General features: G+C 45.8%; 1 long non-coding RNA gene across 3 annotated transcripts in view; it reads right to left on the bottom strand.

Annotated features, from left to right (window-relative positions):
* Positions 1–12,935, bottom strand: part of LOC309533341 — a 249,425-nt gene extending 236,490 nt beyond the window's left edge. The window contains exon 1 of one of the 3 annotated variants that reach the window (XR_014220140.1): positions 12,529–12,935. This is a non-coding gene — a long non-coding RNA (uncharacterized lncRNA). The remainder of the gene's footprint in view (positions 1–12,528) is intronic. The other 2 variants (XR_014220141.1, XR_014220142.1) reach the window with 2 other exon arrangements.
* Between the last annotated feature and the right edge of the window lie 382 nt (positions 12,936–13,317).

Genomic DNA, 13,317 nt, shown 5'->3' with positions numbered 1-13,317 from the left:
AAAGGGGGTGACTATCAATCCAGTTTAAATCAGCAAAGTAAATAAATTGCCCTCCCAAAACTGGTATAGATAAGTTTAACTGTTTCAGCTTCCACCTGACAAGAACTTTAGTTATGGACAAGGTCACATCCATGCCATACATTTAAAACACATGTCTCTCCCCCCACTCCACAAGACTCCTGGGGACTCCTCACAAAGCTACAGTTCCCAACACCCGTAACAAACTACAGTTCCCAGGATTCTTTGGGGGAAGCAATGTGTTCTAAATGTATGATATAGATAAATCCCTAGTCCCTTCACAAAAATGCAAACCTAGGTTTTTAGGAGACTTTCTCCCCCGGAAACGTGAAGACTTTTGCCTTGTGAGCTTGCTCTTAGCTTTAGTGTGGAAAGAGTTGGAAAGTCACCATGGAGAGCAAAGATGTAGGGCTTTGCCTATACATGCATGGATGGGGGAAGGGAAGCTCAGAACAGCATCCTCTTCATTTCCTAATTCTCCCTAGGCCCTCAGGTGAAGTGCTTTGGAGGAAAGCTATGTGGTTTCCATGGGAACTGTGTGTACCAAAGGCTATGGATGCTTGGAGATTTGCCAGCCAACAATTTGGGAATCTGGGAGTAGAAGGAGGTGGTGTTTTTTGTTGCCTTTTTAGCTCCTTCTTCACTGTAAAACCAGCTTCTCCTGTATCTTTCATCCTCAATTGGTCCTAATACTGGCATCATGACTGTTGCTGTTGTTATGGAAAAGGAGAATGGTTGCCTTAACCATCCCCATCTTCTTCCTTTTGCCAAAAGAGAATCCCACAAGGGGTAGCTGTGCTGCAGCAAAGAGCCTTGTGGTACAAACAGGTTTGCTGTGGCCTAAGCAGGAGCTAAGCTAGTCTACCGCTTATGCCACAAGACATCTTATATTCTAAATAAGAACTTAAGGAACGGCTACAAAGCTGTATTAGATTGTGTCTGACCAAACGGTCCGTCTAGCTCAGTACTGCCTACGTCAACAGACAGTAAATTTCTGGGGTTGCAGGCAGGGGACACTCAGACCCCAACCTGCAGCTTCTGGGGATTAAACCCGGGACCTTCTACATGCAAAGCAGAAAGCCAAGGTTTTCAACCAGCTTTCTCTCTGTTTGCTTTCAAGCCTTTGAGCACCCTGTTTAAATTATTTCTGTGAAGATCATAGTGTGGTGAGAAGCAAGACAGTTCACATCATCAGACACACACCTATCATTGCCAAATCTCAGAGCCTCTGAACAGCTCCTTTGTTGTGCAGCTGTCCAGAAGGCAAAGTACCACCTTCTAGGGAAGGGGCAGGAAACATCAGGGCCAGGGGCCAAATACCTCTCTGTCTGGCCCTTGGGGTCCTCAGTAGACCCGCTCCTACTCTCTTAGTCTGCTTTTGCTGGAATGTAGCCTTTGTGGGATGTGATACATAAGTAGCAGTCAAGTACAACATTCCTTGTTTTCCTAGAATGGGCATGCAAGGGAATGTTTGGTCCAGCCAGTGGAAAACTTCCTGTTTCCTCCTGGCTGGGACATACTTCCTTTTGCATGTGACTAGAGATGGGTGTGACCTAACCAGTCCAGGTAACAGAAGGGAAAGGGCACGCAGCCCCCCCTCTCTCTTTGACTTCTTCAGTCGTTGGAGCAGCAGTTTTTAGCTAGAAATGCTCTCTTGGCTCTCAGCCAACAGAGGACACTGGAACTATCTCCATATGGGATAGATCCACATGTATATACTTTGTAACTAAGAGATCCAACTGTGAACTGATATTGTGAGTAAACTTCTTTTTTATACTTTACACAAGATTGTGGTGTGTTTATTCTTTGAAGAGGGATATAAGGGAACTCACCAGAAGCCTAATATTGAGAGGCTTAAACAAGCCTGCAACCAGCTATCTGCTGTGCGTTTAAAAGGGGAATGTGAAACTCTGCTAAGTAAAGGAACTTGCTAGTACAAGTTAGGAAGGACATTAATAAACAATATATCCTCTCCTGCTTCCCTGAACATTCTAGCAGCCTTGAACTATGCTATTCTCTTATTTGCTTGGATGAAAGATGGGAAAGGGTGCAGGTGTATCTTTTTATGCCTATAATGTAGCCTGCTATACAAAAGAAAGACTCCTGCTCTTTCCTCTGACCACTTTTGTCTCTGGTGCCCCAGTGCCAGACTGTTTTAGCACTCTAGGCAAGGCTAATTTTGTAGAATTATACAGAAGGCACCATGAGAGTCATCTAGTTCAACCCCCAGCAATGTAGGAATCTTTCGCCCAACATAACCCATGACCCTGAATTAAGAGTCTCATGTTCTACCAACTGAGCTATCCCAGCCTTTCACCCTAGGCAAGGATAACTATCTGCACCCACCCACAAAATGTCTTGCAGAAATCATAAAATTATTTACTATATAAAAATAAAATGTTGTTGTAAATTTATAAGGCATAACCAAAACTAATCCATATAAAACTGTGCCCCTCAAGGGACAGTATTCTGCCCCTCTGAAGTCTGCTCCCTAGGTAGCTGCCAAGTTGGCCTTACAATAGCACCAGCCCTGGGTTGCTTCCAGAAAGTTCCCCGGGAAAGAATGCAGAAAGAATGCATCTCCCTGGGTGATCATTAAGCCCTCTGGCAATTCAGATGCTGCAGGGTGTCACAGATGGCTGGATGCAGAGGAATGGTTGCAGGAACCAGCTGGGGAACCCCCAAAGGAAAAAGGTTCAGAGACCATGGATTGGTGGTGGGACAACAATGGGTGGTCAGAGGGAGAAGACTGGGAAGAGGAGGTGTCAGAAGCTGAAGAGACAACAGGGCTCAGTGGGTTGGAAGAATCTGTGGCAGAGAGAATCAGAGGCAGAAGCTGAAGCAGGTGAGTGGATAGGCCGGACCAAGAGGCAGAGATGAGTCTCACTACTGAAAAGTCATGGGTATCTCCACCTCCTGCTGTAACAAGCAACTGTCCCTGCAGGTCTCCCAGAACCAGAAGAGGCATGAAAAAGGAGGAGAGCCTGGTTGTATGCAGATGCCGTATCTGATTGCTTGGGGGGGGGGAAACTATGCAGAGAAGGGGACTACGCCAGTGTGGTGTAGTGGTTAAGAGCGGTAGTCTCGTAATCTGGGGAACCAGGTTCGCATCTCTGCTCCTCCACATGCAGCTGCTGGGTGACCTTGGGCTAGTCACACTTCTCTGAAGTCTCTCGGCCTCACTCACCTCACAGAGTGTTTGTTGTGGTGGAGGAAGGGAAAGGAGATTGTTAGCTGCTTTGAGACTCCTTAGGGTAATGATAAAGTGGGATATCAAATCCAAACTCTTCTTCTTCTTCTTAAGAGGAGGCAGGGACTGGTTTTCATGGAGTAAGACCACAGGAAATGAGCTGCTGTGCTCATCAGGCCTCACACTCAACCAAGTCTGTGAGGATAGTGTTTTGCTACTAGAGAGTTAACACCATCTTTGAACTGTGTGATTACTGTCCATCACACTCATGTGACACTGTGGTGCAACTCCAGTCATTTCTGACCACTGGGCCAAGCTAGCTGGGGCCAATGGAAGCTGGAATACAGCCACAGCTATAGAGGGCCATGGAGCCCTGCGACTCTGTTGTTGCTGAATCTAGGGTGCATATACAAATCAAGTTGAGTGTACTGGGGTGGAGCTATTAAGATCGCACGTCCCTGGCCCTGGAAATAGCAAACATTGGGAGCCCACCTGTCATGAAGCAGAAGATCTGAACGGCAAAGGCTCCAAGAGGTGGAAAGGACAGCGCCTCCTCCCCAGCCAGTCAGGTGAGAAGCAGGAGACGTCGTTAACAGCCTCAGTTCTGCCTCCTTGTAAACAAACACGGCTCCGGGAGGGAGGAACAGCCTCTGACCCCGAGCTGCTTGTGGGATGGCCCTGCTGCCCTTCTCTGCGAGAGGAGGAGTGGAGAAGAAAAGCAGGATGCTTAAAAGGGAAACAAACAAGATAGCAACAAGGAGCGGGCGGGGAGGGGGGGCGGAAGTGGTCAGGAGAGCAAGTGCAAGAGGAAAAATTCTGTTAGAATTCCACTGGAAATTAAAACATAATTGAAATAGAACCTTTGGGGTGTTCCAAGCGCTTAAGTACAACAACACTGCAAGGTAGGTCAGGATTTGTCCCTCTTTGCGTTCAAAGAGTTCTAGAATGCGGGTGCTAAGCGATCTTTCGGGGTGCGTCGGCAGGAAGCCCCGTTGGTTTTCATTCTAAGCAAAGCACTTCAGACAAACCGCCTGCGTTACAGTGCACCCTAATATGAGTCCACGCGGAAGTAAGGCTCATTTTCAACAAGATACGTGTGTGCAGGATTGCGGCTTAGGAGTTTTGTGCAGCTCCAAAACCTACATCGGTACAGAAATCGGTCAAATAATACTTATCCCCTTTGCCGGCTGATATAAAGGGTCTCTTCCCCCCCCCCCTCAAAATATGCCCATCTTCTTTCCTTCTGCTTCCATTATGCCCGTGGTTGGAAAAAGAACCAGAGTCAAAGCCTTTTACAAACTTGAAAGAATTTGCTCCAATGTAGTTCAATTAGTAACCGAGTGATTGCTCCAGTAAACAACTGCAGGTAGTTTGGTAGATAACGCGCGCACACACACACACACATATATATACATAGAAATAAACACGCGCGCACGCACACACAATTTGTCTGTCTCTATGTGCAGCCTGGGGAGAGGTTTTGATTATTACTTTTTGCACAGGTATTAACCAGAACATTTTGTTTCAACCGGGACCGATCCATAAGAAATATTTCAGCCTTTAATGAATTCAACTCACATGTAAAATGCAATGGACATGCTAACGGAGGGAGGGGGGTGGGCTCGATCCTGTGCACGTTTCCTTCGAAGTAAGTCCCGCTGAGGGCGGGCTATTCCCAAGTGCATAAGTTTTCAGCTTTGAATTTCGCCCCAGCCTGCAAAGATGTCATAAAACTGCGATCCTGAGCACATTTGTTTGGAAGCAAGTGCCACTGAAACCACCCTTACGGTGGGGAAAATCACACAGACAAAATTGGAATATGTATTCTATATGTGCTTAATCTTTGTTCCTTCCTTAAAGAAACCCACCAAAGCCCAAGTTCATCACCTTTTTCGGATCGTTGCGAGATATATAACTTTGGACTAACTTTAAAGTCCTGAGGGGTGCTGGTATTTGCTGAGCTTTAACTATTTCACCGCTAACCGTTTCGGCGACTGTCACTGATCGATATCCATTAAAATGTTTTGTCACAGAAGTCTGGATCGGGTGAACTAAAAACATCAGAAGGTTATATGATCCTCCTGTTGTTGAAAAACGATGGCATCACTCCTATTGGTTTTGACGGTACTCTGTTAAATAAACTCTTAGAGAATGAAAGTGTCCTTTTGGAACAAAGTGATGTAATGAGCATCTTTAATAAGAAGTAAAACAACAAAAAACATGGTCTTTGAATGAGGGATCTAACTCTATTTATTGTGTTACCATTTCTTTTTTTTTCTCCACCCCCCTCCCGCTTTAGTCTAATTCTTTATTAAGAGCTCCAGGTTGTGAGAAAGCACCAAGCACCTTTACATCTCAATTTTTCTTCCCTGACATTGGCGGCGGAGGGGGCGGGGAGCGGGAGAGACGGGTTCCCTATGTGTCAAGGTTGTAAATTTCCTTTATTGGTTACAGACTGGACAAAGTCCAGGCGAGGCAGCCTAGAAAGCTTCTGGAAACATAATGAGTGGACAATGGGGCCCAAATGTTATAAGCTCTCCGGAGCAACCGCAATGAAATTAGCAAGTAATTACAAGCTTCATTGTTTATGTAGCAGACAGTTTAGAAGGGGGGGTGGGGGAGGGATGGAAATTCAGGAGATATACAGTACCTAGTACGATAAAATACTGTGCGTGAAAGGTGTGCCCTTTTTTTTATCACATCGTAATTATTTTTAAATAAAACTTTCCCATGCAAACTCTGATTGGTATCTCATAGGCATGCTAACAAATATATTTGCAAATATATTTCTTTCTTTTCTGTTCGGGAGAGCAGTGACCGAAAGAAGCGAGGTTCAACTTTTTGAAACTTCCAAAGCTCCATAAGGAAAGCATTACCGAAACATATTGTCAGCGCAGTTTCCCAGCCAGGATTTGCAGTTACCCGCAACCTAAGCACTTTGACTTTCGCTGTAATGTACTTGCAAGTCAAGACGTTTATGGCGTTCCTCTTGGGCACACGCTCCTTGGAAAGGAGTCCCAGGGAAATCAGTGGCAGACTTCCAAGCCATAGATCTCGGGGAGGAACGTCAGCGAAACCGAGTTGCAAGTCGATGTGCCTCGGGTGGCAGTTTAAATTGATTTGAAGTCAATAAACGGGTTGCGGACAGCGATGTTGAACTCTTATTGCACCTACTAAAACTGAATTACGGTGTAAATGCAAGCATGTCTACAACACGTAAGTGTTGTGTGTAAGTGAGTGACTTTAAATCTACGTGGAGGGCAGGCGAGCCAAAACAGGATTCCTCGACAGTCAGTCCCACAGAGTCTATGAAGCTTATTGCTTTACAAAACTGCAACAGTACCTACCTTTACCTGGGTGTAAGTCCCATGAAACTCAGTGGGGCTTACGTCTTCCTATCCCTGCATAGAATTATGCCCCTTGGTGCGCTGCTTATGCCCCTATCCCTGCATAGAATTCCTATCCCTGCATAGAATTATGCCCCTTGGTGACCTGCTCCGAAGTAAGCGCGACTTACTTCTGAGTAGGTGCTCATGGGATCTGGCTGTCAGACAGTTCATCTTCTAAGCAAAGTTTTCTCTAATGAATATTTTTTTTAAAAAAAAAAAGTTCTACTATGCCTCCTTACAACAAATAACCCGTTTCCTTCACTGGGGAGTTTGCGAAGGAAGCGGGAAGAAAGTTCAGCTTGCAATCTCTCTCCCGTTCATGGCAGAGTACCAAAGGAAAGTCTGTCGTCACTGTATTTGCAAAAGCCTCGTGGCTGACCTTCTCCCAGATCGCCGCCCCCCCGCACCCATTTCTACTTAATCGGCGCTGTGATCCTCTGACTCGTCCTGCCTCGGAGGTGGCGATCCCTGACTCATTTTCCTCTAATTTGGCCAGCGACGGCTTTCCTTTCGTTCGTCAACACACAGCTCCCCAGGAAAAAGGCGAATCAGAAATTGAAACCTGCGCTCTTTTCCTACTTAACTGTCCAGTTCGACGGATGTTTACTCAAAAGTAAATCCCGTTGCCTTCAAGGGGATTTACACCTGAGCAAATGTGCATGGAGGTGCAACCTAAACCACCTTTGCTGGTGGCCTGCAGGCTTCCAGCCGAACTCAGGATCATTGGCTGCACGCTTCCTTCGGAGTAAATGTCCCATGGGGCTTCCCACCGATGCAAATAGATACTTTTCTTATTTGTAGTAGCCTCCCCCCTCCCAAATTTCCGTTGCTGGTTAGAATTCCCTGGAGAATATCAGGTACCTGCCATAAACTACACTCTTACTCGAAAGTAAACAAAAACAAAACCCACCAATGGCGCCAACTTCCAATTAAATGTGTTTCGTATCGCTATGCGGTAGGCGAGCAATATTACTGGAGGGCATCACTAATCCCTGAATTTTAAGTGCACGTGTGTCCTGAGCGAATCAGCCACGCGGCAGTAAGTGAACAGAAAAGCTCGTTTCAGCCTATAGGGGGAAAAGATGGATACTTCTGCACCAGGTGTGACACGTGTCAGCAAAGCACTCAACTGCGGTTTTCAGGCTACCTGGAGCTCTGGAAGAGTGACATTCTATTTTGTAAAAAAAAAAAAAAAAATCGAGTGTAAACTCGTGAGAAATCATTGGGACTTATTTTCGATTCAAGGTGCTTAGACAGCAAAGTACACCTGAAACTGTCATTTGCAAGCCGCCCCCACCCCATCTCCGATATGAATGGGAATTGCGCAAAAGCGCTACGGTCCCAGCCAAGGGGGCATGCGTGAAACAAATTCCCAACTGATCGATGCGAACATACTTCCCAACGCGATCCAACAGCAAAGCCTGAGTATTCATTATACATTATTAGCAAAATTATTGTTGTTTTCTTTCTTACCCCACCCCCTTCATCAGAAAGAAGGTCCCTGGGCGGGTCATAACACATTTTTAAAAACCCACAGTACAATTAAATCCATTGTGCTTCGGCTGCAACTGATGGCGATTAAGGTTCCTAAATGCATTTGCTTTCAAAAAAGCAGCGGCTGAATTGCTTCTAAACAAACCTTTTGAGGATCACGCTCTTGGGGGCGCAATAATTTAAACTGGAACCGCATGGCTTTAGAGTCTGAAATTCATCTGTTAGAATCTTTACGCGGTGAGTTGGGATGTGTTAATGATCGGCAGTTAAACGTGTCCATTTTCCTGATGGGGAAACTGAGAACTAGTGGAGCTGTTCACAGTCACAGCCATCCACTCTGCCCTATTCTACACTGGTTCACACCCACAGGAAACTGAAGTGCAGCATCCAGCGAAGAGAATATTGGAAGAGTCTGATGGAAAATAGGTTTTCTATCAGGCCATCATCTTTGGGCAGAGCTCTCAGTTTCCATATCCATAAAATGGGATATTAAAAACAGACCATGTACTCTGAGGACGTGAGAAAGCTCTTTGAGCTCCGACAATCCTATAAGAGATTAAAAACGACTTCCGAAACAACCAGAGCAGCAAGCTAATGCAGATAGCAGTTGTTTTCTAAAGCGCCAAACATTCTGCTATAGAAAGGAATGCCTTTACGTGGCTAGAGAAAAGTAGTCCACAAAATGTGAAGGTTTCCCCCTCCCAGGTTATTTACATACATATAGCAGTGCATCAAAGAACTCTTACTCGCGGAAAGACCAAAACGAACAAAATTCATTACAACGGAATCGCATCGCTGTTTACTAACTAAACAGCTTGATCTCTCCAAGAACTGGAGCTTTTATTGGCTGGTAACAAGAGCAAAAAAATCAAATTACGAGTTTATTATTTTTTAAAGTCATCGTCCTCATATGGATCCTTCATTTTCATTCTAACTCAAGGGTTACAGGAGGGCAATGAAAATGCAGGAGGTTTCCTCCCCCACCCCAGTCACTGCAAGTTCAAACGGAAGACGCTCATGACCAATCAGCATTAACAGCTACGTGCATCCCTGTTTGCGCAAGAATACATTCATATGAGTGTCGTGTGTACGCATAGGAAAATATATGGAATGGGTTGCGAGGGCGAAAGGAGGGTGAAGCTACTGCTTCCCTTTCCCCAGAGAAAGAGCCTTGCCTTGCAGAGATCCTCTGTAACCTGCACGGGACTAAGACACCAGCCCCAGGGAAGGAGCCACGTTTCCACCCAACCCAGTTCCTCCCGACACTCCTGCGAAGGGAGCCAGAAATCCTAGAAAGCCTTACTCGGGAGTAAGCGACCCTGAACTCACTGAGGAGAGAGGGTGCTGGCTGCACCAGCAGTCAGGTTCCTTCGAGCGAAGGGTTGAGCTGTCCTGCTGAAAAATATTGAGAAGGAACCCTTTTGACTCCCTGGGTGGGGTGAGGCATTTCAAAGCTTCTAAGTCGTAAGGGGAGGTCGAAGGCATCTAGCAAACCCAATTCCCAGGTTGCCTATCGAAAGAGAAGCCTCACCTCCTTCCAACTTAACTGTTTAAAAGGCGTTTGGCGGAGAGGGGTGAGGAGAATGCATCCTTAATGCTTGGATACCCCATAAAACAGAAGTGCCAAAATCCTGTGCACAGAAATACACGTATACCTAGGTATAGACATACAGTATACCAATCTTCATACTATTCATTTCAATGAAATGTACTAAGGCAATATATCCTGGGAATGCTGATTTGTTTGGGAGTAAGTGATCTTTTTTACGAGTGGGCCTGACTACATCGGCCTGCATGTGCCACGGATCCACCGGATCCTATTTCAGTCTATCTGCGTTCTAGACCACACTGGTCCTATTCTATAGTATCAACCCTTTCATTCCTTTATTCTCTTTTTCTTCCTCCTCAAGCATTAGCAGCGTTTGAGTCTGGTTCCTAGACACATGCGTGGCTCGCTACTAACATTTCCTGTGCACGCGCGCTCCTGCACATTCGCTGCTGCGGGTTTCCTGTCCCTCGGTTTTTTTCTCCCTGTTTGTTTGTGTTCGGGTGTGCGTGCGAGAGAAACAGAGAGAGAGAGAGACAGAGAAACAGCGCGCGCGCGTGTGCTTTCTCGCTATGGATTCCCTTGTATTCTACCAGTTAAACGGCCGCCTCTTTGACCAGCAACTAGCAATCACCCGACATTAATTTATACGGGCTTTTACAAATACCTAAGCCATTTAAAATGCTGCGCTGGGGTTGTTGTGTGTGTGGCAGGGAACATCTATCTATTGAATAGGCGGTGTCACACGGTAGCAGGCTCCCTTGTCAAGGGTGATTGTGTTTTAGGCAAACATTTGAGCAAACATAAAGGCAAAGGTCAAGGACTGTTCAGTTGCAGGGTGCGCTTAATTCACCTAGCTAGCCAATGGGGGCAAAAGTTGCGTTTTCTGCTAGTCCCACAGACCAAAGCGCGGAGAAAGGGCATTAATCCCAGGGATCGCTTGTTTCTTCCATCACCCTGCACACTGTGCAAGCTTTGGTTGGGGGGCGGGATAGTGGGGTAGAGGGACCTCCGCCCCAGGCGAACTCTGTCCCCAGCGCATGTCAAAGAATCTATTTTGTTGCAAAGGAGCTAGTCCGTAGTTTTAATGTGGAAACGCCCCACTATCCTCTTTTATTGCTTATTTCTTCCCCAGGAAGGAAAAGGAGGAGGATTTTACGCTCTCTTCCCAGTTTTTGGAAAGAAAAGTCGGAATCAGCATCCAAAGGAACCAGAGTCTTCTAAAAGTGAAGCCCAGCCAATTACATGGGACCCAAATATGATGTTATATTTTACGCACTTAAGAGCGAGGCACCTGAGATGGATACTGGAGAAACAACCACCAAGGGCAGCAACAGGAAAACGTGCCCAAGAGAAAGAGACAGGCAAGTGTAGCTGGGCTGCCAACAGGATCTTAAGCACCGTGACGCAGAAGCAAATCCGGTCCCTTGAGTTCAATGGGAGTTACTCCCATATAGTGGTACTTAGGGCCGCTCCCAGAAGACGCAGTGAAGCCGGAGTCCTTGCATTTAGACGAAATCCACCATCCTGAACCGACAAGCCAGTCAAAACAAAGCACTAAACCAAGACTCCGGTTTTATTTCACATGCTAAATGGGCTTCCATTGTAGCTTCCACTGAGTTCTGTGGATGTGGGGGGGTTGATGTCTATGCTATGTAATGCGGTTTCACTCCGAGCTAATCTGCTTGGGTCGTATTTTCTCGGCGGCTGGGATTATTTTGCTTAAATGGGGGGGCGGGCGGGAGGGGGGATCTTTCCTATCTGGAGACTGACGAGGCACAGCGCAAAGGAAATGGCTGTGCATGTAACGTAACACACATAAACAGTTCTTAAAAATGAAGCTAACTCCCCAGATCACCCGCGTGGCTTCTCCCTTTGAATAAATAGCCCTATTTTAACCAATGGCTGAGCTTCTGGAGAAAAAACCTCGCGCGCGTGTAGGACTTTGGCTAATACATTCGACCCTCGGCGTCGTGGACTTAAGTGGAATCCGGTGTGTGATGCTGACGATATGATTACATGGAGCTATATATTGCAAAACGCGCAGCTGCACACGGGCTTTTTGACGAGGGAACTGGCAGCTTGTCTTACAGCTGGATCCTACGCACGTTTACTCGGAAGTAAGCGCCACTGAGCTGAGCGGTATGGATCCTCTTAAAGCAAACGCCATGGATTTTCGCCACGTATATTCACACAATGCACTGCTATTATTTACTACATAGTTTTTAATTAGCAAATTCCTTTTACAATATGTCTTGTTTGCCCCAACAACAGCAACCCTGCTAGTTGGGTCAGTTTTGTTTTTCTCATAGTCCAACACACACACACACACACACACAGGATTCCTGCAGTCCAATCATAGAAAGTTTGCCCCCTACCTATTCATGCTTTGAATGGGAAGTAGGTCCCGTTCAATTCGATGCGGCTAAGTTCTAAGTATCAGTAGGACTCCACCTATCGTTTACTTCCAGGTGTGACTCGGATCGGGGCCTAAGATGCCACCCTTCTTCCCACAATATATCAAATAAATAAATAAAAACCACGAGCCCACTGGTCCCCCATGACATATTGAATATCATCTCATTCAAACATATTAAAATCCCACTCCCTAGGAACCCACTGAAGTAGGAGATTGGGGTATAAAGCATCTTGATTTAGTTTGAAAATAATCCCGAAGTGAAGAGAATAGGAAAAAAATAAAATAAACAACAGCAAATCAAATCTAAACAGGATCCAAGACATACACAAATCATATCTCTATATGAAATGAGTTGGGAGAACATAAGCAATCCATCAACTATATATCTAGAATGTACATCAAGCATTTAAAAAGAGGGGGGGATACACTTGAAAATACACCGAGGTAAAACAAAATGAAAGATGAAACTTACCCCATGTGTCCATCAAAAACAAACACCACCAACCCCCACCCCGATTTCCTCCTTCCTCTTGCAGACACTTCCTGCTTCCTGGCCCTAGAGTCAATAAGGATTACTACAAGGAGGAGGACCGGGGGGAATATAAATAAAAATGCAGAGAGATATAGAGAGAGTGTGTGACTTGCTGCAAGTTTGGAAAGGATGGAAAAAATAGTCATCAGAGCAGCTGGGGTCTCCAGGCAGGCTGCGGCTGTTTCTCTGAGATGGCCCAGGCCCCGGCTTCGCCTCGCCACCTGGGTCGTCTCATAAGCTTAAAAAAAAAAAAAGTTTGGGGAGCGAAGCGAGCCAGTGCAAAGTTGTTTCCAGTCGGGACACAATCAGTGTTTTGCTTGCTCCTTGGTGGCGCTGGGGGCTTTTTTTTTTTTTTTTAACACGCACCTCTCATTTCAGTTAACTTTTTAAAGATTAGAAAAAGCAGCTTTAGTTGGAGGGGGGGAGCTGTATGGGGTTTCTCTCTCTGTCTCTCTCTCTCTCTCTCTCTCTCCTCCCTTCCGGGAGACTTTCCTCGTTATTCATCTGTTTAGTCTCCTCCGCCGCACAAAAGACTATCAGCTGCGTTATGAAAAATGGTCTAAGCCTAGAGAATGTCACAGTGGTCGACTTATTATTTTAGCCTCCTTCTTTAAAAAAAAAAAAAAAAACTCGGGGAAAGTTTGCTTTTGATGAATTCAATAAGAGCGGGGCTTCAGCGGAAGAGATTTTAAGAGAAAATCATACAGCATGGGGCCACAGCTTAGAACA

This window comes from Podarcis vaucheri, assembly GCF_965113315.1.
Source record: "Podarcis vaucheri genome assembly, chromosome: 5".
NCBI classification, from domain to species: Eukaryota; Metazoa; Chordata; class Lepidosauria; order Squamata; family Lacertidae; genus Podarcis; species Podarcis vaucheri.
This window is presented reverse-complemented; position numbering and strand designations above follow the sequence as displayed.